General features: G+C 47.9%; 1 long non-coding RNA gene and 1 pseudogene across 1 annotated transcript; one reads left to right on the top strand and one right to left on the bottom strand.

Moving 5' to 3' along the window:
• Nucleotides 1-16,248: 16,248 nt before the first annotated feature.
• On the bottom strand, nt 16,249-17,656 carry LOC112885545 (annotated as a pseudogene).
• A 987-nt stretch (nt 17,657-18,643) lies between these two features.
• LOC112886831 lies at nt 18,644-21,955 on the top strand. Its single transcript, XR_003227440.1, has 5 exons — nt 18,644-18,999; nt 19,099-19,154; nt 19,356-19,445; nt 20,701-21,247; nt 21,442-21,955. It is a non-coding gene; the product is annotated as an uncharacterized LOC112886831 (long non-coding RNA).
• The last annotated feature ends 668 nt before the right edge of the window (nt 21,956-22,623 follow it).

Genomic DNA, 22,623 nt, shown 5'->3' with positions numbered 1-22,623 from the left:
TCTGTTATATGGGGTGCGATGAATAATCGCACTCCATATGGAGTAGCCCCCGAGCCTTAGGCTCAATCGAAGAATCAGGCTGAGGGTCAAATTAGTCTTGAGTCTTCTTTTCTTCTTATCCGTCGAATACTTTCGAAAAATGAGTAGTCGATGCCACGTGTCCCACAGCCCCCGAGCCTTGAATCCAAATCTTTTGGAAAAAAGGATCCCAAAGGTCGTGGCAAAAATGTTCCCTTTTGGTAAAAGATAGTCTAAGATGATGTAATTGGCAGAAATTGAACTCGAAACTCAAAAAGCCTCTTTTTTCGGGACAATTAACCCTGAAAAAATGGTTAATCAAGTAACGGCCAAAAAATCCACCAAAAAACTGCTCATGGTCCAATTATTCCCTTTGCGCGACGCTTCACCTTTCACACAGTAAAACCACTGCCTGAGCGCTGGTTTTTTAACCCCGCAGTCAGTTAGGGTTTTTCTGTGCCTTCAGATCTTACGCCGCCACTAGAGAAAAACAAACCCCAATTAGAGCTTATCCTGCCGTCGCCCCTCCACCGCCCTGCGTAGTCGAAAATCTTCGAGCCCGCCACCGTAGCCCCCGAGCGTTGTGCAAACAACTCGTGGCTTAACAGATTTGCAATGGCGCCGAAGAAGACCGACCAGAAGGACTTGAAGGAAGCGCAAGCAGCAACTGGCGAGTGGTCGATTAGTAAGTGTTCCCGCCACAATCTCGCAAATTTGGTGTTGGGGGGTCTTCTTCAGGAGAGGGATCTCGTCAATTGGCGCCTTCCCTTTCGTGACCCGTTCCCCATGGAAAGTGTCGACGAGATCGTTTCTTTTTGCTCTTTTTCTGAACGGGGATTGGCCCTCCCCACTTGTTCGTTCTTCCATGGCCTTCTCTATTTCTACGGGATTGAGCTGCAACACCTCAACCCGAACTCGATTTGCCATATCTCCATTTTCATCCACTTCTGTGAAGCCTTCCTCGGAATTGAGCCCCATTGGGCTCTTTTCCACTATCTTTTCCGCGTGAAGCCCCAGCCTACCTCAAAAAATCCATCTGCGATAGGGGGCGCTGGTATCCAGCTTAGGCAACACGCTAGTGAAAAATACATATCTTACAAATTTCCTTCAAATATCCTCGGGTGGAAACAGCAATGGTTCTACATTGCGAACCACGCCCCCCAACTCCCTGTGCGGTCAGGCAAGCCCCCTGTTCAGCGTGGCGAATGGACATTGGAGCCCGGCGAAGCCGAGATGGACCAAGTAAAGGAGCTGCTAGAGTTGATTGCCGCACACAAAGAGATGGGGGTAACCGAGGCATCTGTGATGTTATCATTCTTCAAACGCCGAATTCAACCCATCCAACAGCGCCATACCTTAGGCTTCGAGTACATGGGTACTGAAGACCCATCCCGTATGTGCGCAGAAGAACTTGGAGATGACGCCGCGCTTGTTCGCGTTAAGCGAATTCTGTTGGATGTGGACGTCGTCCCTTATGTTCCAGCGGGATTTACAGCCCAGAATCGACCACCATCGGTAAGTTTTCGACTTCTCAACTTCTCTTTTTGATATGAAGAGTTAAGACTGATTGATTATCTTAACATAGGATTCAACGGCGTTGTATCGGAGTTACCCGCCACAACCCGATCTGCCTCGACCTTACCACATGTTGCCCAGCGCTGCAGCTAAAGCACAGAAAGAAAAAATTGCTGGCAGCGAGTCGGCCGCGGGCAGCCGGGCATCCGGGGAGAGGGTGCAAGCAAATGACTCCTCCGGATCAACCGTGGAATTATTTGACGATGCACCTCTAATCCCCTAGCAGCGCCGGGAAATGCGGAAACGCAAAGCCAGCGCCGCCGACCTCGCCGGGTAAGTGCTTGTCAAACGATAAAGGTATCGAGTTGTTTTGCTGAATATTGATAACAACTCTGTTTTGCAGTCCGTCGTCTTCTTTGCCCAGCCCCCAGCACCAGAGGGTAGCCGAAGTGCCCCCCACCGGGAATGATGCACCAGAAGCCAGACCCACAGAAGCTGATAGGGTGGACCTGTCACCATCTCGTGCAGATGATGTAACGATCGCCGTGGCGGGCCGTGTATCGGGGCAACCCGCGCCCTCGACTGAAACAGCTCTGCCGCCAGCAGTGGGTGCCGCGGCCATCGCCACGCCAGCGCTGCCAGCCCCCTTGACTTGTACACCTGCACCTCCGGCCACGAGTACTATGGTGAAGAAACCCTTGAAGCTGGTGTGGAGGAAGCCAACAATGATCCGATCCCAAGTGTAAGTAACGCTCTGGACCCTGCTCTTAGCCATGTGTGGAAATCACAGTAAAGGTGTTGTGCTGTTGTCTTAAACAGATCAACAGCTGCGGTGACGCCGGAACTCGGGTTGGCTCCACCAGCCCCCGAGCCTTCGCCAGAGCAAGCCAACGCGCCGGAGCCAGCAGAGAGGGCAGATGTGGCCCTGCCTGACTCACCGCGGCCCGAGCTCCAGCACGCGAAACTTGAAGCCACTGGCGATGAGCAAGCCGAGGCCGCCGTTACCGTACCCGCCGAAGTTGCAGGTAAACGATCCAGCTGCCTTCTGCCGTAATCGTCACTATGTTAAACACTTGTCCTTTGCAGAGACCACACAGCTGTCAGTCTTGGAGGGTGCGGGTGCTTCTAACGAAGCAACCGTGCTGCCAACTCCTGGAGGAGAGAACGATGACACACTCCAAATGATGCACCTCCCAAGGGACGACCTGAGCCGCATGCGTCAAATGATCAACATTGCCATTGATAAGTTTGCCCTGGTAAATCTTGTCTAAATCGCTGGTAACTGTATGCTCAAGTTGTCTGTTCCTGACATCCGAGAACGTGCAGGATATGAGCCAAAAAGCTGATGAGCGGGCAGTGAAGCTGGAGGAGTCCACCAGGCGTATCGACGAGCTGATGCAGGAGCGGGTCGGCTTCGAGCAAACCATCACCGAGCTCCAAGGCTGACTCAAGGAGCAGTGGAAAGACCATCAAGGTACGTTGAATTTGATTCTCGAAATTGTACCCGCAGTCGATAACTCCATGGTCTGAAACCTGTTTATCATCGCAGAACTTAAAAAACTCATAAATTATAAAGAGGAATTGCTTACTGATTTGAAGAACATGCTGTATCGCCGCGCAGATGAAGTCGAGAGTCTGCGGAAAGTGATGGCCGACATGGAGAGGCAGTTCGTCGACTGTCTCCAGCAGATCAAGACTTTGGGCGAGGAGAAAGAGCAGCACCAGAAAGAACTTGATGATTTGAAGACGGCGGCCTAGGAACTTGTAGAGATGGTGGACCCTCGGGAAGACGGCACTGAAGATGGGCCACCACTACTGGATCGACTTCGCGGGGCACCGCAAAAGATCCTCAACTTTGTCACCGAGGCGGCCACATCGTACGTGGGTCATGCTCTGGGCCTTGTGAAGTCCTTCTGGCCAATGGCTCAGCTAGAAGTACTCGCGGAGGGTGCAGCTGCTGATTGTACTGACAAAAACTTCTGCGAGTATTTGCTAGAGGTCCGGCCGGTGGCTGAAAAAATTGTGGGAGACATGGTCCAGGATTGAACCGTTAGTGTACATGACTTTGTAATATAAGAAACTACCTTTGTTCTCTTGTAGCCTTATATGAAGTCTAAGAGCTCCGTCTGCTCTGTAGTAGGGACATGCTACCTCTGAGTGCAGCGACTCAGAGAGTAGTCGATATAGCCCTTCACGAGAGCTCATCGGGTGAGCTAGATGAGATCCAGTCGAAGGGATCCAATCGTGCCCGGAACGCGCGGTTTGTGGCGCGACGACTAGGATGCCCGTGGCAAACAGTTGAAAACTACCCTGAAGTGTAACAACCGCAGGAGTAGCCTATCATGCGGGCATGTCAAACAAGTTAGATAGAACCCGAGCCAGACGGGCCTAACCAGCTTGAAAAAACACGATTAACATCGCGACGACCCATGTGCCACTTAGCAAGTAGTCGATTTGTATAAAGCTTGGGCGTGGCTAAAGCCGCCGCACTGTATTCAAGAATTTACATTTCGAGTCATGTGGCACAAAGCCGCCATGTTGACCCAGAAAAGAAAAAACTTGCCCTTGACGCATACAGGAATTGAAAACGAGTCTGCTTAGGGGTAGAACCGTCACAGGTGCTAGATATTCCATGAATTGGGTACATCGTGACCATCGGGGTATTGTAGTCGATAAGATCCTGGTCTTGTAACCCTCTTGACGATGAACGGTCCCTCCCATCTTGAGTTAAGCTTGTGCAAACCCGACTCATCCTGAATGCGACGAAGGACGAGGTCGCCTATGCTAAATGACCGTTCCTTAATGTTGCGATCATGATATCGCCGGATTCCTTGTAGGTAACGGGCTGACTAAACGAGAGCAGAGCAGCGAGCCTCTTCGACAGAATCCAGCTCCAGCTGTCGTGCTTCGTCCGCCTCGCCTTCTTTATACATCTCGACCCTTGGGGATTTCCACATGATGTCTGCTGGGAGAATTGCCTCAGAGCCGTAGACAAGAAAGAACGGGGTCTGCCCTGTGGCTTTGGAAGGTTGAGTCCTGAGCCCCCAGATGACATGTGGCAACTCGTGAATCCATTTCCCGCCCTTCTTGCTATTGGCATCGTAGAGTCTCTTCATGAGGCCGTCAATAATCAAGCCGTTTGCCCGCTCGACTTGCCCATTTGCCCTTGGGTGTGCCACCGAAACATACTTGACCTCGATGGATGAATTTTCACAAAATTCCCAGAATTGGTTGGCCGTGAAATTTGAACCCAAATCGGTGATAATAGTGTTGGGGAAGCCGAACCGATGCAAAATATCGGAGATGAAGTCGACCACCCTGTCTGGAGTAAGCTTGGCGATCGGTTTGAACTCGATCCACTTGGTGAACTTGTCGATAGCCACCAAAATATGAGTAAAACCTCCTGGCGCCATTGTGAAGGGCCCAATCATATCGAGGCTCCAGCAAGCGAACGGCCAGGAAGGCGGTATAGTAATGAGGGTGTGGGCTGGGACATGAGTTTGCTTGCCAAAGAACTGGCAGTTCTGACATCTTCGCACCAAATCCTCAGCATCAGACACGGCGGTGGGCCACCAGAAGCCAGCTCGAAACGCTTTGCCTACTAGCGTGCGTGACGCTGCATGGTTGCCGCATACTCTCTCTTGTATCTCTCGCAAAATATCCTGGCCTTCTTCTGTTGTGACGCACTTCATGAGCACTCCAGATCGTGTGCCGCGCCGATAAAGTTTGTCTTTGATTAGGGCAAACCCCTTGCTCCGTCGCATGACGCGGGCGGCAGCAGCGCTCTTGGGGTCCACCCCTGCCGGTAATACGAGATCTCGGATGAAGTCGATAAAGGGTCCTCTCCAGTCCTCGCCAACCAGCATAACCTCCCGTTCTGGCCATATAGGGCCAGTACCGGTGGAGACCTGTGGTGAAGAGCTGATGGATGGTTGCTTCAACTCTTGTACGAATACCCCGGCTGGGACTTGTGCTCGGGTTGATCCCAGCTTAGATAAGGCATCCGCGGCAACATTGTGCTCCCGTAGCACATGAAGAATTTCTAGGCCAGAAAATTTGTTTTCTAGCCTGCGTACCTCTTGTACATAGGCTTCCATGGTCTCCTTGTTGCAGTCCCATTCCTTGTTGACTTGCTGAACGACCAAAAGTGAATCGCCGTATACAAGTAGTCGCTTGATCCCTAGTGATATCGCCAAACGAAGCCCGTGAAGCAAGGCTTCATACTCGGCTTCATTGTTGGATACCTCCCAGAGGATTTGGAGGACGTACTTGAGTTGTTCGCCTCTTGGGGAAATGAATAAAACTCCAGCGCCGCCGCCATCGAGCTTGAGAGAACCATCGAAGTACATGGTCTAATGCTCTGGCTTGTCAACTGGATTTGGAACTTGATTTTCCCGCCACTCTGCCATGAAGTCGACTAGAGCTTGGGACTTGATTGCGGTGCGTGGCTTGAAGTCGATCGATAAAGCCCCCAGTTCTACTGCCCACTTTGAAATGCGACTCGTGGCATCCTGGTTGTGTAGGATATCCGCCAGCGGGTAGTCTGTGATCATGGTGATCTGGTACTCTTCAAAGTAGTGGCGTAGTTTCCTTGAAGTAATCAGTATACCATAGAGAAGCTTTTGGACCGCCGGGTACCACACCTTAGACTCCGAGAGTATCTTACTGACAAAGTACACGGGCCTCTGCACGCCAAAAGCATGGCCCTCCTCGGATCGTTTGACAACAATAGCACTGCTTATAACAATGGTAGTTGCCGCAATGTAAAGTAAAAGGGTCTCACCCGGCAATGGAGCTGTGAGGATCGGGGGCGACTGTAGGTGTTGCTTGAGATCCTGCAGGGCCCGCTCGGCGTCCTCTGTCCAGTGAAACTTGTCTTGACGCTTTAAAAGTCTGAAAAAAGGTAATCCTCTCTCCCCGAGCTGGGAGATGAATCTGTTGAGAGCTGCCATGCACCCTGTAAGTTTCTGCACATCTTTGATTGTGGCAGGTGCCTCCATATCAGTGATGGCGGTAATCTTTTCAGGATTGGCCTCGATGCCCCGATTACTGACTATGAACCCAAGCAACTTGCCTGATGGAACACCGAAAACGCACTTGGTCGGATTGAGCTTCCATCGGTACTTCCTTAGGCTGGTGAAAGTTTCCTCCAGATCCGCGATCAGGCCCTCGGGACTTCTGGTCTTCACGACCACGTCGTCCACGTAGGCCTCCACGTTCCGGTGTAACTGATCAGCGAAATACATCTGAATTGCGCGCTGATAGGTAGCGCCTGCGTTCTTCAACCCGAAGGACATGGTTTTATATGCATAAGTTCCAAACGGGGTAATAAACGCGGTCTTGATCTGATCTTCTTCCTTGAGTGCAATCTGATGGTACCCTGAATAACAATCAAGAAAACATAACAGAACGCAACCTGCGGTTGAGTCGACTACCTGATCGATGCGAGGGAGCCCAAAGTGATCCTTCGGGCAATGCTTGTTGAGATCGGTATAATCGACACACATTCTCCATTCTTTGTTCTTTTTCAATACAAGAACGGGGTTAGCTACCCACTCTGGGTGGATTACTTCTTTAATAAATCCAGCCGCGAGGAGTTTAGCTATTTTCCGTTTGATAGCCTCCCGTTTATCAGGGGCAAAATGGCGAAGTCGTTGCTTCTTTGGTACAGCCTGTGGATACACAATAAGACTATGCTTGATCGGCTCCTTGGGCACCCCTGGCATATCCGATGGTTTCCATGCGAATAAGTCTCGGTTAGCCCGCAGGAAGCTGACGAGCGCGAGTTCCTATTTGCCACCCAAGCCCGCGCCAATGATGGTTGTCTTGGATGAGTCGCCTTCTTGGAGCTGGATCGACTTGAGAGCCACATCGCCTGTCGACTTGACGCCTGATTGGCTCGCCTTCTTCGTCGGGATGTCCAGCTCGGCTTGGGAAAGTTGCTGTGCGGCCGCGAGTACTTCTTTGGAAGCGTCTGGCACGCGGGAAGTCGATGCATACTGGATGGCCTCTTGGTTGCAATCATAGGATTTCTTCAAGTCGCCTCGGAGCGTAAGCACGCCGTTGCGTCCTGGCATCTTGAGGAGTAAATAGACGTAGTGCGGCACCGCCATGAACTTAGCGAGCGCCGGCCTCCCCAGTATAGCATGGTAGGAAGATTCGAAGTTGGCCACCTCGAACTTGATGAACTCGGTTCGGTAATTCTCCCTCGTCCCAAAAGTGACTGGGAGAACGACTGTTCCAAGCGGGTGCACGGCATTGCCAGGGACAATACCGTAAAAAGGAGCCTTGCTCGGTGTAAGCTTGTTGGTTAGGTCCAGACCCATCTTCTTCAGCGTACTGGCGAAGATAAGATTAAGTCCGCTCCCACCATCGATAAGAACCCGAGTGAGCTTAACTTCTGTGACCACGGGATCCAGCACCAGTGGAAACTTCCTAGGCTTAGAAAAGCTAGTCCACTGGTCAGCACGGGAAAACGATATGGGGACCTCCGACCATCGGAGTGGTCGTGGTACCGCCGGCTCAACGGACAGAATTTCCCGTAGCAACAACTTCTGTTCCCGCTTGGAACAAAAATCTTCATCACCACCAAAGATGACATTGACGGTTTTGGAGGCATCCTGGAACTTGGGCGTCTCAGATTTATCGTCTTGATCCTCGTCTTCGGGCTCTTTGCCCGTTGACTTGTTCTTCTTGCCGTTTCTAGGAGAGCCAAAGGTGCGCTTGAGCTGAAAACAGTCGATCGCTGCGTGTTTGGAGTTGACGCACCATGGGCATTTCTTCTGCAGAAGTTTTTCAAACTGCTCCTGCGTAGTCGACTTCTTGCCCCGCGAAGGACGATCCACAGCCGCGACGAGATCGTCTGGCTTGCGTTTCCAGGAAGAACCCAGAAAGTCCCGCTGGCTTTTGTCAGCCCGGTTGTCGTTGTTGCACTTCTGGTTGAGGTCGGTGCATCTTGGAAACCTCTCGCGCATCTTTTCCTCTTGTTCGGACCAGTCGTGCATCATGTCGCGTAGTCCTGCAACCGTCTTCGGCCTGTTACACCCAAAATCACGATATATACCTGGGTCTGTTAGGCTGTTGTAGAAGCAGTCGATGATGTCCTCCTCCGAGATGTTGGCGATGGTGGCCCGCACATCGAAGAAATGACGGGTGTAGGATCGGAGGAGTTCATTACGCTCTTGCTTGCACTGGGCGAGGTCGTGCCGGGTTCCTGCTCGGGTTATCGCCCCCTGGAAGTTATCGATGAAAACCTTCTTGAGGCCTTCCCAGGAATCGATGGAGTCGTTGGGGAGGCTTTCGAGCCAAGTCAGCGGTGCAGGTTCCAAAGCCATCGGAAAGTAGACGACTTTGGTAGTGTTGGAGCCACCGGTCACCTCAATGGCAGTGGAGTAACAGCGGAGCCATTGTTGTGGGGCCTGCTTACCGTCATACTTGGTAATACCGATCGGCTTGAAACCCTCCGGGTACTTGTAACTGTTGAATCTTGCAGCGAACGCAGGAAAGCGATCGCTGCAGTCATCGTCGTTCCGCTCGGCTACCTCGCGTTCCCGTCGCCTTGAGTCGAGGACTGATCGGGCGTCACGCCCCTCATTGATCTTCTGGCGAAGGTCTGGTTGTTGACGTGGGGGATTGTTTGCCGGAGGTGGCTGCCGCCTCCCACCGGTGAACTGACTCCCACCCACACCATCATTGTTATTGCTGCGTTGGGGTCGCGGGTGATTACCGGTTGTTTGACTTGGGGCCTGGCTTCGGCTGTCTCCGACATGCTCGTCCCTGACGAGTGATGCCGGAGCCTGCTGGTCCAGCTAGACCCACGCCCGTTGGGCGTAGCGGAGCGCTTGTCGAACGTTGGGATCGTTACTTCGCTCGAGTAGCGCTGTTACCCGAGCGATGTTGGCCACAGGAGTCCTGAAGCCCCGTTCATCTGCGGCGGCGAATTCAACATCGAGTTCGCGCTGTGCAGAACGTATGCGCTCGTTGGCCCGTCTTCTACGAACCGCACGAGCACTATTCCTGGCACGCCGCGCGTCGCGCTCGGCATCGTTCTCGTCAACAGTACCGGCAGTGTCTTCATCTTCTGATATCCCGTCAAGTGCGCCGATGGGGATGAGGGCATCGTCGTCCCCCTCCTCCGCCATCAGCACCTGGCGGGTTGCGAGTTCTTCAGAGGAGGCTTCGACTAGTTGAGTCGAGCCCTCGGTGATGGTAGCCAACGCCTTGCCCTCCTGAAAAGGCAAAGGGTTCGAGGTGGGCTACCAAGCGGCCTTCATGTCCGAGTAGACCGGACGGATCCATCCCCTTCCAATGAATGATTCGTCCTTCGGAGGAGGTGGTGATCATCAGCCCACAAGCGGCCAGGTGATCCTCAGCCCCCCGACATGCGGTGGCATCGGAACTCCTAGCCTGGAGCAGAGAGTCCAAGTCCTTCTCCAACGCGGAGAAAGGAACAGTAGTGACAGACTCTGCCTCGGTTTCCCTGGCAGAATCAAAAAATGGCAACTCGTCGAGATTATCGACAAAGTCATCGAGCCTTGAGGCAAGTGTTTTTAGCTTGATGGTGTCGTCGACGATGTGCCGACGGAAGCCGCCTGCGCCGTTGGCAACGCAGACCCACGAGCCAAAAACAAAGGTTGTGCCCTCAGGGAGCACGGGACTGGGGAACTTGAAAAGAGCCATCGAGTTCTCCAGCGGATCTCTGATGCGCCCCCCTACCTGGCGCGCCAGCTGTCGGGTTTTATCCGGCTGCCCACCGAGGGATATACCCAAGGTGGTAAGTTTTGGGTTGGGATGCGCCGAGATCAGGAACTCGAAGGTGCAGACAACACAAGATTTAGACAGGTTCAGGCCGCAATATGCGTAATGCCCTACGTCCTGTATGATGGTTTGTATTGCCTTGATGTTGATCTGGTGATCTTGGTTTTGAGGGGGGTCTCTGCCCGCCCTTATATATACGGGGGGACAGGGTTACATGAATCCTAACCAGATACTAGCTCAGGAATCGTACTCAAGTACAACTCGAGTAGTTTCCTTCTATATCGACTAGTTCTACTCTGCATGCGGGTAGAATACAATATAAATAAGGTACAGAACACGTCCTATTCCCTAGCCCAATACGGACTCCTTGATGTACATAGCCCCGTGGCCCCGGGTCTGACACCCCGCGCCTGCCTCGGCCCCCCGCGCCAGCCTCTGCCCGCCTCGGCCCCCCGCGCCGGCCCCTTCCGCCCCCCTGCGCCGCCCCCTAATTTATTTGTGTAATGAGACTCTATTATGTTATCTAATTTATAATTAAGTTATCATTATCTTATTTAAGAGTAATTTATGATTAATTGTATGATATATTTGTGTGGTTAATAATTCTATTGTTATTCTGTTGTGAAAATAAATAAATATATCTGTACAGTATTTCAGCCCATTCAATAAGCAGTCTGCCAAACATTTAACTTCTGTGACCAGCTGCTTCTTTAACAAGCTGCTTCTCTGGGTAGATAGCCACCAGCTGACTTTTGAATAAGTTTCAGCCGCGCCAAACCGGACCTATGTTGCCACAACCTAAAATCCAGCATCATCTCTGCCAGGTCTCCATTATCCATCAAGTGAGCGCAACAGAAGAACTTTTTGATCATCTAGCAAAGGTAGCGCTGGAAGACCATGCGGTGCTTTGGGACATGGCTGGTTTTAGGTCGATTGCTCCCTTTACTACTGCTTTTGGGGAGGTCGATTGTTTATCATATAATTTTTCTTTCAGTGTTTCCGGGGCTGTGGACCTCTGTTCCATTGCCCGTCTTTGTATCGGTGACTTAACGAAAAATGTGCTTTAGGCACTATCGCGGAAAATAATTATTTTTACCATGAGTGATAGAAAATCACTCTACTTGTACCTAGTTTTTAATTAGCAAAGCAGGACTTTTTGGCTGCACATATTAGTAAAGGACTCATATGTGCTTAGGATATTGTAGAGTTTTGAAAGTAAAGGTTATGCTGTAGAGCCTACTCGACTGGCATCTCCTCCTTATGCTCTCTTGCTTGCTACTCCTATCCCGGCCTTACTCATTAGCTGCAACGGTATCTACATGAAATGCGAGGATGCACATGCAAGGCCGCAAGGGTTAGGATTGCCCATATCCCACGCTAGGATGATAGGCGCGCTCAAGACCGGCTCTATAATTTTAAGGGCCCTCGGGCAAGTAAGAAGATAAGAGCCCGCTGAACTAATTTTTAGTATTAAAATTATAGTGTATAGTACGAATAATAAAAATTACTTTGTAATATATGTATAGCTCATAAAATATAATAATAGTGTAACAAAAAACTAAAAACAAAAATAATTATGATTACCTCAAATAAAAATATAATGCTTCAGTGCCTTCTAAAATACCGCCTTCGAGCATTTTTTTGATGCAAAATCTTCAAGAACTGTATCAAAATTAATGTCGTCCAAAATATCCTTCTCAATGCTACACATAGCCAAGCCATTCAATCTTTCTTGTAACATAGTTGATCTTAAACAATTTTTCAACAGTTTCAATTTGGAGAAACTTCTTTCGGCTGATGCTACTGTCACTGGAATAGTTAAGAGAATATAATCCGATATGCAGTGGAGACATTCGGATAGCAATCTGCATCTTTAACAAACTGAAGAATCTCAGTTGCTGACATCAATTCTTCTAGCAAAGATACTTGCAACACTTTTAATTCAGAGAAAAAATCATCCAAATAAACATCAGACTTGTTGTCTTGAGAAAAAGACTACAAAACTAGTGCAACACTTTGGTAGATCATTGTCATCCATGGACTTCAGATTTACCGAGTTGAATAACGTACTAATTATCTATATGGTCATGGCCCCCCAGCTCCATATATAGCCCCAGGCGGTCGCACTGCCCCCCCCCCCCCCCCCCCACCCCAAGCCGGCCCTGGGCGCGCTACATCGCGCCCGTATAGGTTGTGCATCTATATATTTTTTTTTGTAAATTACGGGTTGCTGTCTTCTATGTTTTCATTGCTTCTATATTTCTTGGAGGTCCCTTTCTATTGCTAATTACAAAACGCCAGAGAACAGTGCAAGCATGTACAAAAGAGTCAGACATATAGTCATCAATTTGCTGCTACATTCACAAAAGAAAAATGTAAGAGCTGCATTAGGCACTTAATTTTTCAAGCTAGGATATTGAGCCCCAGAAAAGTTGTTTGCAATATAAGCCCATATTTTGTTTCGAAACTTTTATTTGTATTACACCTAATACGAACAATAATAAAATAATATTTAAGATACATGTGTGTGCACGTTGGAATACAAAATGCTAAGCAATCGATTAGGATGGGAACTTCTTATACAGCAAATATTGTAGGAACACCTGAGCTGAAACTGAAAATCTGCATAGAGGAAGACAAAATTAGTTAATCGTAGGAGTGGTAGGACCATGGCACCATGTATTAATAGATTCAGGTATAATTAAAGCTGACAACATGAAGCAACCTATATATCACAGAAGAGTTGTAAGAAAATTTCAGGCAAATATGAACAAACACAGCACATTAACCTTCAGCGAACAACGCGGAATTGATCTCCTCCCAGGCAATCCATTCCCTTACAGTAGACAAAACACAATGTGTAGCTCCAAATATTAGCAATTGAGGACCATCATTTCAAAGAAGATATCAAGGATAAGTATTACTGTTTGATGAAAGCAGAGTATTCAACATATGAACCATTTAAAAAGAAAGCAAGAATGCAGAGGTATAGCTATGTTCATATGGGTATCACAGGATGCTGGCACACGATTCACAGTATAGTAAACCAGTAAGATAGTTTGTTGTGATTAAGCATGCAAAGCTAGCCAGATAAAGTAGCACAAGTTAAAAACTGTTAGGGACTCCAACCGCCTGTCAGCAATATATACTGAAAGAACGAATTTATGAACTTGGACTTGCATTTTGTCAAACACCTAAAGTGCAAGCATTAGCAGGACAGAGCATCAGCACATCAAATCACCTTGGGTGGGTCGAGGATAGTCGGATTGACGGGCTGCAGTAAGAACAGCAAAATCATCTCGACGTGGCAAGCGTGGCTGTGTTGACAGGCGGCAAGCACAGAGCAGCAAATACGGGCGGTGGTAGCATCCTGCTGGTACTGACGCTGCAGCGAGCTCAATGGCGGTGCAGCGAATGTCTTGACGCAGTGAATGAAGCATGGCTGCGTCGACGCGGAGCAGGCGCCCGCCGGCGCCTGTGAAGATCTTCCACCGCTGCCGGCTGTCGTACCGGATCACGACAGGGCGGGTTCGAGATGGGCGACGGCGCATGAGAACTTCGCGACGGCTCGCGGACGCGTAGGAACAGGCCAGTTCCCTGGCGGGGGTGCAGCCTGGCGCGCTGGAACTGGACGACGGTGCGCGAGCGCGCGGGAATGGGTGGTTCCCTATCGATGAGAAAGGATGGGGAACGGATTGCCTCTAGCTCCAAGAATCCACCGCTTCGTAGACTGATCTCGAGTCTCGAGACGTCCTCCTGCACGGCCCCTTCTTGAGATGCACGGGCACCCCACGGACCCTGCAAGAAGGGGTTGCTCGCTGACCAGGGGAACGATTACGCGACGCCATATCCTCCGGCAACCTCACGGGGGACCGCGTGGTGGAGGAGGCCCAAGCAGGGGATGACGTAGCAGGAAAGCGTTGAGAGCGGAGGTCGGAAACAGGAGAGTGGCCGTTGGTCGGAGTTTCTTTAGTGGTGAGAGGAGAGGTATGCGAGGCGAAGCTAACCAGGCGGCAGCAACCTTTTTGACTGTGAAGGACGACGACGCCAAAGCCAAGCTCACAAGACCCAGGCCACCGCGTCGGATGGACGCAGCCAGGTGCAAGCTGCCGCATGGCCACGTTCAACTCGCGTGCGGCGCCTACCGCGTGCATGGTAACAGATGACAGTAACTTGAGGCCTCCGGAGGCCTTCTTTTAGTTCAGCGATATGGATCTACGTATTAGATCTTGTTTTACCCTACTATCAGCATGGATGACCCAAACGTTGTCTGCTTTGTATCGAGGCAGAAGAACAAGGTGTCCAAAGGGGATAGGTATAACTATGTTGAGGTATAGACGTAGTTGGGTTGCAATCGATAAGATCAACTTAATTCTCAAGTCTAATGTCGTCATGTATATGTACAAAAGAAAATCCCTCTCTGTGATGACGCTGAGCTTTACGACAGAAAAAAAACTGGGTCTTGAATCGTTCCTGTCCTTTCAGCTGCCCAAGCATCTGGGTGCATGACACCAGGGTAAGTCCTTTGTTGTTCTGTATAGGTTACATTCTTTTGTCCTGCTTTATGTTATTTTTTTATTTCACAACTCTTATATAGTACTAGAGAGAAAGATATTCCTCTGATTTTGTCCTTAAATAAACTGATACCAAGATTTGAAACCGGCAATAGAGGTCCATTATTGATCTCGGAGTACAATGTTCTCAGCATTACGCCACAAGAGTCTTTTTTTGCCCCTTCTAATTGGGCAATTTTAGGATTTTATCCATGTAAGGTAGCTTGTCTAGTAGAAAAAAAAGTAAGCTGCAGTGACTGGTTTACACAAGTAAATTAGTCAGGAAAAGAATTATAATATAGGGTCAGAGGCATGACTAAGATATTAATATGAAGCGTGGTTTATCAGTGAAGCAATCCAGTCCCTTCTTGTAAATGTTGAGACCTTACGTTCAGAAATGTTGATGTCATATAGCCAGTAGGTACTATAACATATTGGAATAGACTAACGTATCAGATAGATTGGCATAAGGTAACTAATGGAGAAGATACAATATAATGAGCCTATAGTCAACACATATACCAATAACACAAAGTTCTGTATGTCATGTCATTCCTTTCATGTTCATGGTTGAATTTGTTTTTCAGAATTCCACCGTCGTCCGAGGGAAAGTCAAGCCTGTGTTCGTTCTCAGAAGACATCTACGTGCGTGCTTCCATAATCTACGTTGAATTGCATGCTCTACTTTACTATCTAAGCTGAAAAGACTAGAATGCAAAACTCTCAGCTTTACTACCTTATTGACGTCACCTTCTGATTACTTGGTTCGCGCATCTTGTGTGAAATTTAAAAGTTGGATGTAGAATCTGAGAACCATTGCAGTGCATGCACCTTATTATTAACTAGGCAAATATACCCGTATGCTATGGCAAAAGTTGTATAAGTATGGGATACGTATAGTTGCACGTGCGTTAGTTTGCAGGAGGTCTACATGATCGAGTCGTAGACGGAGGGCTGGTCCGACGACTCGCATACAAGTTGACCCTTTAAGTGGTTTTAAAGGTGGTATTATTATTTTTTATAAAAAATTAAAAAATCACAAGCTAAAGGTTAGATGGCATCCGTTATCCAATTTTGCAGTTAAAGATTGAAAAATCAGACTTTTGTGATAGTTCGAGAGTGTAAACTGGATTTTTCCTTTTAATATACCCTAACTCGGATTGTAAAAATTCCACAAGCTATTACCTCGAAGGGTTTTCTTTTAGCTTGTGCATTGAAAAAAAGACCAAAGTGACCGTTCAATTTTACATGAAATCACCCACCCACATTCAAGCTAAGGACATCATAGACCATTGACATTCAAAAGAGAGAATTCAAATCCCTACAATATAAGGATCCAAACAAACCCCAACTTTCACAGTAAGTTGAATCGGATCCAAACACATCTGTTAACAAGACAAGGGCTTCATTTCATTTGTAGCGCTATAGCCTGTAGATACCCAACGAGCTCATCACGGTAGTGGTCCTGCCTCGCCCTATCACCGACAACCTTCTGCAGATCGCAGGCCCTGAGCGCCAGCGCCTGGCCCTCTTCCCCGGCCATCACCCGCCGCCGCCACGTCGCCCCCGCGGAACAACCCGCGCCGCCACCGCCCGCGCGATGAGGCCCTGGTCGACGACGAACGGCAGCATCAGCAGCGGGAGCCCGAACCGGAAGAGGCTCTCCAGGGTGGAGCCCCAGCCGCCGTGCGTGAGGAACGCGGCCATCGCGGCGTGCGCGAGCACGAGCACTACCTGCGGCACCCACCCGGCGCTCACCACCCCGCACCCCGCCACGCGGGCCTCGAACCCGTCCGGAAGCAGCTGCCCGCCGGCGGGCCGCCGGAGCGCCCAGAGGAACCGCGCACCGGAGAGCTCCAGCCCGAGCGCGAGCTCCCTCACGTTGTCCGCCGTCACCGGCTCCTCGCTTCCGAGCGCCACGTAGATGACCGACCCCCGGGGCTGCTCGTCCAGCCAACGGATGGCGGCCGAGAAGGACTGGTCATGGTCGTCGTCGTCCACGGCGTCGTCGCCGGGCAGGAGGAGGCCGGCGGGGACGACTGGCCTGGCGAAGATGTCCGTGAGGAGCGGGAACAGCTGCGGAGGACGAGGAGGCGGCAGCGGGGGCGAAGCATCTCCCAGAAGCGGTCCGCGTCGGACACGCCGGAGGCGTTCGGCCGGAACAAAGCGGCCATGGCCTCGGCCTCGTGGCGGCGGAGCGAGAGGGTGCAGGGGAAGGCGGGTACCCACGCCGGCGGGACCATGTAGTCCTCCGTCGCCGTGCGGGGGTGCGCAAATAAATTTGCCAAACACTACCGGAGACGCGGTCTTTGCCGAGTGCTAAATATTTTGCCGAGAGCAAAATATCGGGCACTCGGCAAAGATGGATTTTGCCGAGTGTAACACTCGGCAAAGAAAAACACTCGGCAAACAAGTTTTTGCCGAGAGCCAAACACTCGGCAAAAACGAACACTCGGCAAAGAGCCGCCGTTAGCCACCGGCAGCTAACGGCCGTTATCTTTGCCGAGTGTCCTCTACGAGACACTCGGCAAAGACGTCTCTTTGCCGAGTGTCAGCTCAGACACTCGGCAAACATATTTTGTTTTTTTATTTTTGCAACCAAACTTTTTGTATTGTGATTATACATTAAGTTGAACTATATATACAATTTTAGCCCATTACTCTAATTGTTTGCTATATTTAGTCAATTTATTTCATTTGATTGAATTTTTTGAGATAATTCAAATTTGAACTGCAAGTCGATCGAGGAATTGAAAAAAGTGAATCGAAAAATTATATTCATATTATTGAGCGTACGTTGATGCCATATCCATGAACGGACAAGAAATTTTAAAAATTATGTTCACGACACGTAACCACAAACTTGGGATCCAATTGTTTTTAAATTCCATAAAATGCAAATTTGGTTAGAAAATTATGAAACTTGTCGTGATGTCATGATATCATATGGTGAGGCTGTGATAAAATTTTGATATGGTTTCGTGAAAGTTGTAACGTACGATGCTTAGAATGCGAAACATATGGAAAGAAGTTTCATTATCACATGTGAAGGGCGTATAGATTTGTAAGCATCGTACGTTACAACTTTCACAAAACCATATCAAAATTTTATCATAGCCTCCCCATATGATATCATGACATCTTGATAAATTTCATAATTTTCTGACCAAATTTGCGTTTTATAGAATTTAAAAACAACTGGATCCCAAGTTTGTGGTTACGTGTTGTGAACATAATCTTTGAAATTTCTTATCTGTTCATGGATATGGCATCAACGTACGCTCAATAATATGAATATAATTTTTCGATTCACTTTTTTCAATTCCTCGATCGACTCGCAGTTCAAATTTGAATTATCTCAAGAAATTCAATCAAATAAAATAAATTGACTAAATATAGCAAACAATTAGAGTAATGGGCTAAAATTGTATATATAGTTCAACTTAATGTATAATCACAATACAAAAAGTTTGGTTGAAAAAAACAAAACAAAATATATTTGCCGAGTGTTTGAGCTGACACTCGGCAAAGAGACGTCTTTACCGAGTGTCTGAGAGTGGCACTCGGCAAAGAGCTCTAGAGAATTAAAAAAAAGAAGGGACCGTACAGGCTTTGCCGAGTGCCCGCGATCTAGCACTCGGCAAAGGCCTCTTCGTGGTTGCTGAGATATGGCACTCGGGATCTTTGTTTTGCTTCAACGGCCGCAAAATAGCTGGTGCGCGCGGAAAACTCCCGCCAGATATTTCGCTCGGAAAAATATTGAACGCTCCGCCGCAGCACACCGCACACATGAGCTCACTCTACAGCTGACCACCTCCCCCCTATCTCACCGGCCGCCACCATCTTCTCCTAGCCCGGCGCCACCATAACCCGACCCACATCGCTCTCAACTGCTGCTCCCGCTGCCATCCCCAAACACTGCAGGCTACCAAGCCTCTAATCTGCTCAGCCGCAGGGCCTAGGAGTTCCAATTTCTTCCCCAAATCACAGCTCCTCTGATTTCCCTCTTCCTCCCTCACCCCAGCTCGCAGCTCCCTTCGATTTCCCTCTTCCTCCCTCACCCTCAGCTCAACAGATGGATCCCTCCACTGCAGATCCGTGCTCCATCTCCATCCCCCCTCTGGAGACGAACAGGCAGCGTGCTAAGAGAGAGAAGGTGGAAAAAAGATGATTTTTTTTGCATTTTTCAGTTCGCATCCTGTGATTGGGAGGTCACTATTTGAATCCGGGTTATCAATTTTGTCCCAAGCTGCAGGATTTGGTGAAACATTGCTCCGTTCCCCCTCCTGGATCCAAATAAGGCCGTGTCAGGTAAGAAGGTGGAAGGAAGAAGAGATTTTTTTTTTATTTTTTTTCAGTTTCCATATGCTGGGGAGGGTCACGACTTGCAACTGGAGTTTAGTTCTGATTCAAGCTGTAGAAATTGACCTTGTAGTACATTAAGTAAAATGTATTTGCCTTGCTGATTTACTGCAATTTTTTTTGATACCTGAGACCTATATATTGATTCAGGGTTTTCCTAAGTTCGATTACACTTGAAGTTAACTCTGAAGTCACCAAATCTGCAGCTGCTCATAAACTTGTTGCGATAATCTAGCTAAGGTATACTTGTAACTCTTCTTCCATTTCTGCAAATTTTTTGTTGGATTCTATCTGCTGCCTTTGAGTGCTGAATATATGTCTCTGTTGTGCATATTTTGCAGCGAAATGCACTAATCCTTGTAATGCTGAATATATCTCTCCTTTGATAGATTGTATCTATTGTATTACAAATTTAAGTATGCATTAAATTACATATACTTGTTGGGATAAGCTAGGTAAGGTATACTTGTAATTCTTCTTCCATTTATGCATTTTTTTGATAGATTCTATCTGCTTCCTTTGTATGCTGAATATATGTCTCTGTCGTGCATGATGCATTAATCTTTATAGTCCTGAATATGCAGTAAGTCTTAAATGGTTAACTAATAGCAAATGAAACATGTATAATGCACATTTCAGTGCTCTCTAGACCTACATCAGGTTGTATATGTTATGCGACTCAACTATGAGTATTATTTGCATTCTGATTCAATATTTCTGCACTCTAGTATGGCCAAAGATCATAGTTGGATGTACACTAGGCGCAGAAAGAGGGATGAGTATACCCAAGAATGGATGGATAAGACCACAGATTTTGTGATCTGGGCATTTGCTAGGAACACAGGAAGCACTGGTGTGTTGTGCCCTTGTGGATGTTGTTCAAACAAACGGCCACAAATAAGGGGAACAATGATTGGCCACAAGCTTCCTAAAAACTTGTACGAGGCCAAAAAATTGCTAGGTGCACTTAACATGCCATATGAGAAAATAGATGCTTGTCCAAATCATTGCATGTTGTTTAGGAAGGAGAATGCAGATAAGACTCAATTGTAATAAGTGTGGTGAGTCTAGATACGTGGAAGTTGACTCTAGTGATGGACAGAAGAGGCAACTGCCCATTACAAGAAAAATCCTCCATTACCTACCATTTATTCCATGAATCCAAAGATTATACATGTCTGAAACTTCTGCCAAACAAATGACATGGCATAAGTATGGTCATCGGTACAATCCTGACAAGAGGGTCCATCCATCTGATGATGAAGCATGGAAGCAATTTGATCGGGATTTTCCAGAGTTTTCTATAGAGTCTCGAAATGTTTGGATTGCTATTGCAACAGATGGTTTTAATCCATTTAGTATGACTGCAGCACCATACTCATGTTGGCCTGTATTTGTCATACCACTAAACATCCCACCTGGTGTTTTGTCTGTTCAAACTGAATTTGAATTCATGTTTTGTGAAGAAACCTGTTCTTTTTTTTTTGGAACACAGGAGAAGGTGAAGCAGAGGCCTGTCTCCGATGTTGAAGCATATACGTCAGGGAGGATGGGAAATCAAGAGGGAACCTACTGCAATCCTAGAGTAGCTATGAATATCATAAGATTTAATATATCTCTCTTTTATGTCATGCTTTTGAATATTTGCTACCTAAATGCATATATTGTCATTGGGTTGTTCTGATTGTCATTCCCAACAGGAAGCATATATTGAGGCTGCTAAGGAGCAGCATGGTCCAGAATTCGACGCAATGCATGCTCCACTTGACCAAGTTGCTGTGTACAGGGCTGGGCGTGGAAAAAAACATGGGCAGTACTTGATTGCTGATGGTTGCATTAATACTCCCTTGACTCTCTCAGATGTCCAAGCATCAGGTTGTCGGTCACAAAATGAAATACGCTCTCAGAGATGTCAACAAACATATCCTCATTATGGATCATCGCAGCAAGAAAGTGAGGCAAGGAAGATTCTAGAGGAGAAGGTGGATAGCCAAACCGAGATAATAAACTGTTTGAAAGAAGGTTATGCTGGTTTGGCCTTGGTAATTTTCCTCTTACTTGAAAAATGCCAAAGATTTTTTGCCTTTACCATATGCTTGTATTGGGCATTTCTGCAGTTTATTGCTAATTTACACGGTTTTATCTCAATATGTGTAGTTGTCAGAATTCATATGTGAATAATATGCTTGCTGTAGTGATTTAGCTAATGTATGTTCATTTATAATTATTGATGTAGATTATCCAAACACATTTCAATATACTAATCCCTCCACTGGTACTGCCATCACAAACTGGATCAACTCACCTGGTTAGTGCAGTTGAATCATTCTATTGTCATTTCAAACTCCAGCAATCTCGCTTGCTGAAAATGAAGGGCACATCTGGAGGATCCAACTTGGGTCCTGCAAACAGTGGTGCTGCTAGAGAGGTTGGAGAAGTGGAAGTGGCTGCAGATGAAGCTCATATTGATGAGTCCACGCCAAATCAGGCCAACTCAACATGATCTTATACTTCTCGGCTAACTTATTGCCTTTTGTCGAAGTTGTGGTGACTCTTATATTGATCTGATGATGCTGTGCTCTTTTGTGAACCTTTAGAACTTGCGATCCTTGTTGATTTCAGCATGTCGTGACCTTGTGTGTAATTTAAATATGTAGGACTTGTTGGCATAGAGGGTATATATGGCTATTTTGTGACTTCTAAACTGTTAGAAAATATAAGCATGGAAGCTATGAATCTTCGTGGTTGAACTGTTTGCATTAAAACTATTTTGAATTGCTTGTGAACTTCGTCGTTGAACTCTTGTAAACTTTGTGGACGATTATTATTCGTGTTTGTGTGCTAATATATGTATTGCTTCTGTGAATTTGGTTGTGTATATATTGCATATGTTGCTTGAAATTTGATTGCGTGTATATGTTGTATATGCTGTGCAAAATGGAAAAGAACAGGCTGTGCAAAAAAAAAAAATCCCAGCTTTGCCGAGTGCCACTCAGAAAGCACTTGGCAAAGCCTGGATCCTTTGCCGAGTGTCTACTCTGGGGCGCTCGGCAAAGTTTTGAAATTTTGCCGAGTGCCTCCTATAGGCACTCGGCAAACCAGCAGCTTTTGCCGAGTGCCTGTTTTGGCACTTGGCAAAGGCCCCGTCACCGTTCCACGCGCCGTCAGTGCACTTTTGTTTGCTGAGTGCTGGCTCCGGCTCTCGGCAAAGGTTTTGCCGAGTGCCCGTGTAAAGGCTCTCGGCAAAGATGCCTTTGCCGATGATTTTTTTACCAACGCCTCTTTGCCGAGTGTCGTGCTCGGCAAAAGCTTTGCCGAGCGTTTTTGTGGGTTTGCCGAGTGCCTGGGACACTCGGCAAAGGGGGAGCCTCCGGTAGTGAAAGTAATCCGAAATTATCGTTCAAAATAAATTTTATCC

This window comes from Panicum hallii, chromosome 3, assembly GCF_002211085.1.
Source record: "Panicum hallii strain FIL2 chromosome 3, PHallii_v3.1, whole genome shotgun sequence".
Taxonomy (NCBI): Eukaryota; Viridiplantae; Streptophyta; class Magnoliopsida; order Poales; family Poaceae; genus Panicum; species Panicum hallii.
The sequence above is the reverse complement of the archived record's forward strand: the minus strand, read 5'-3'. Positions and strand labels throughout refer to the sequence as shown.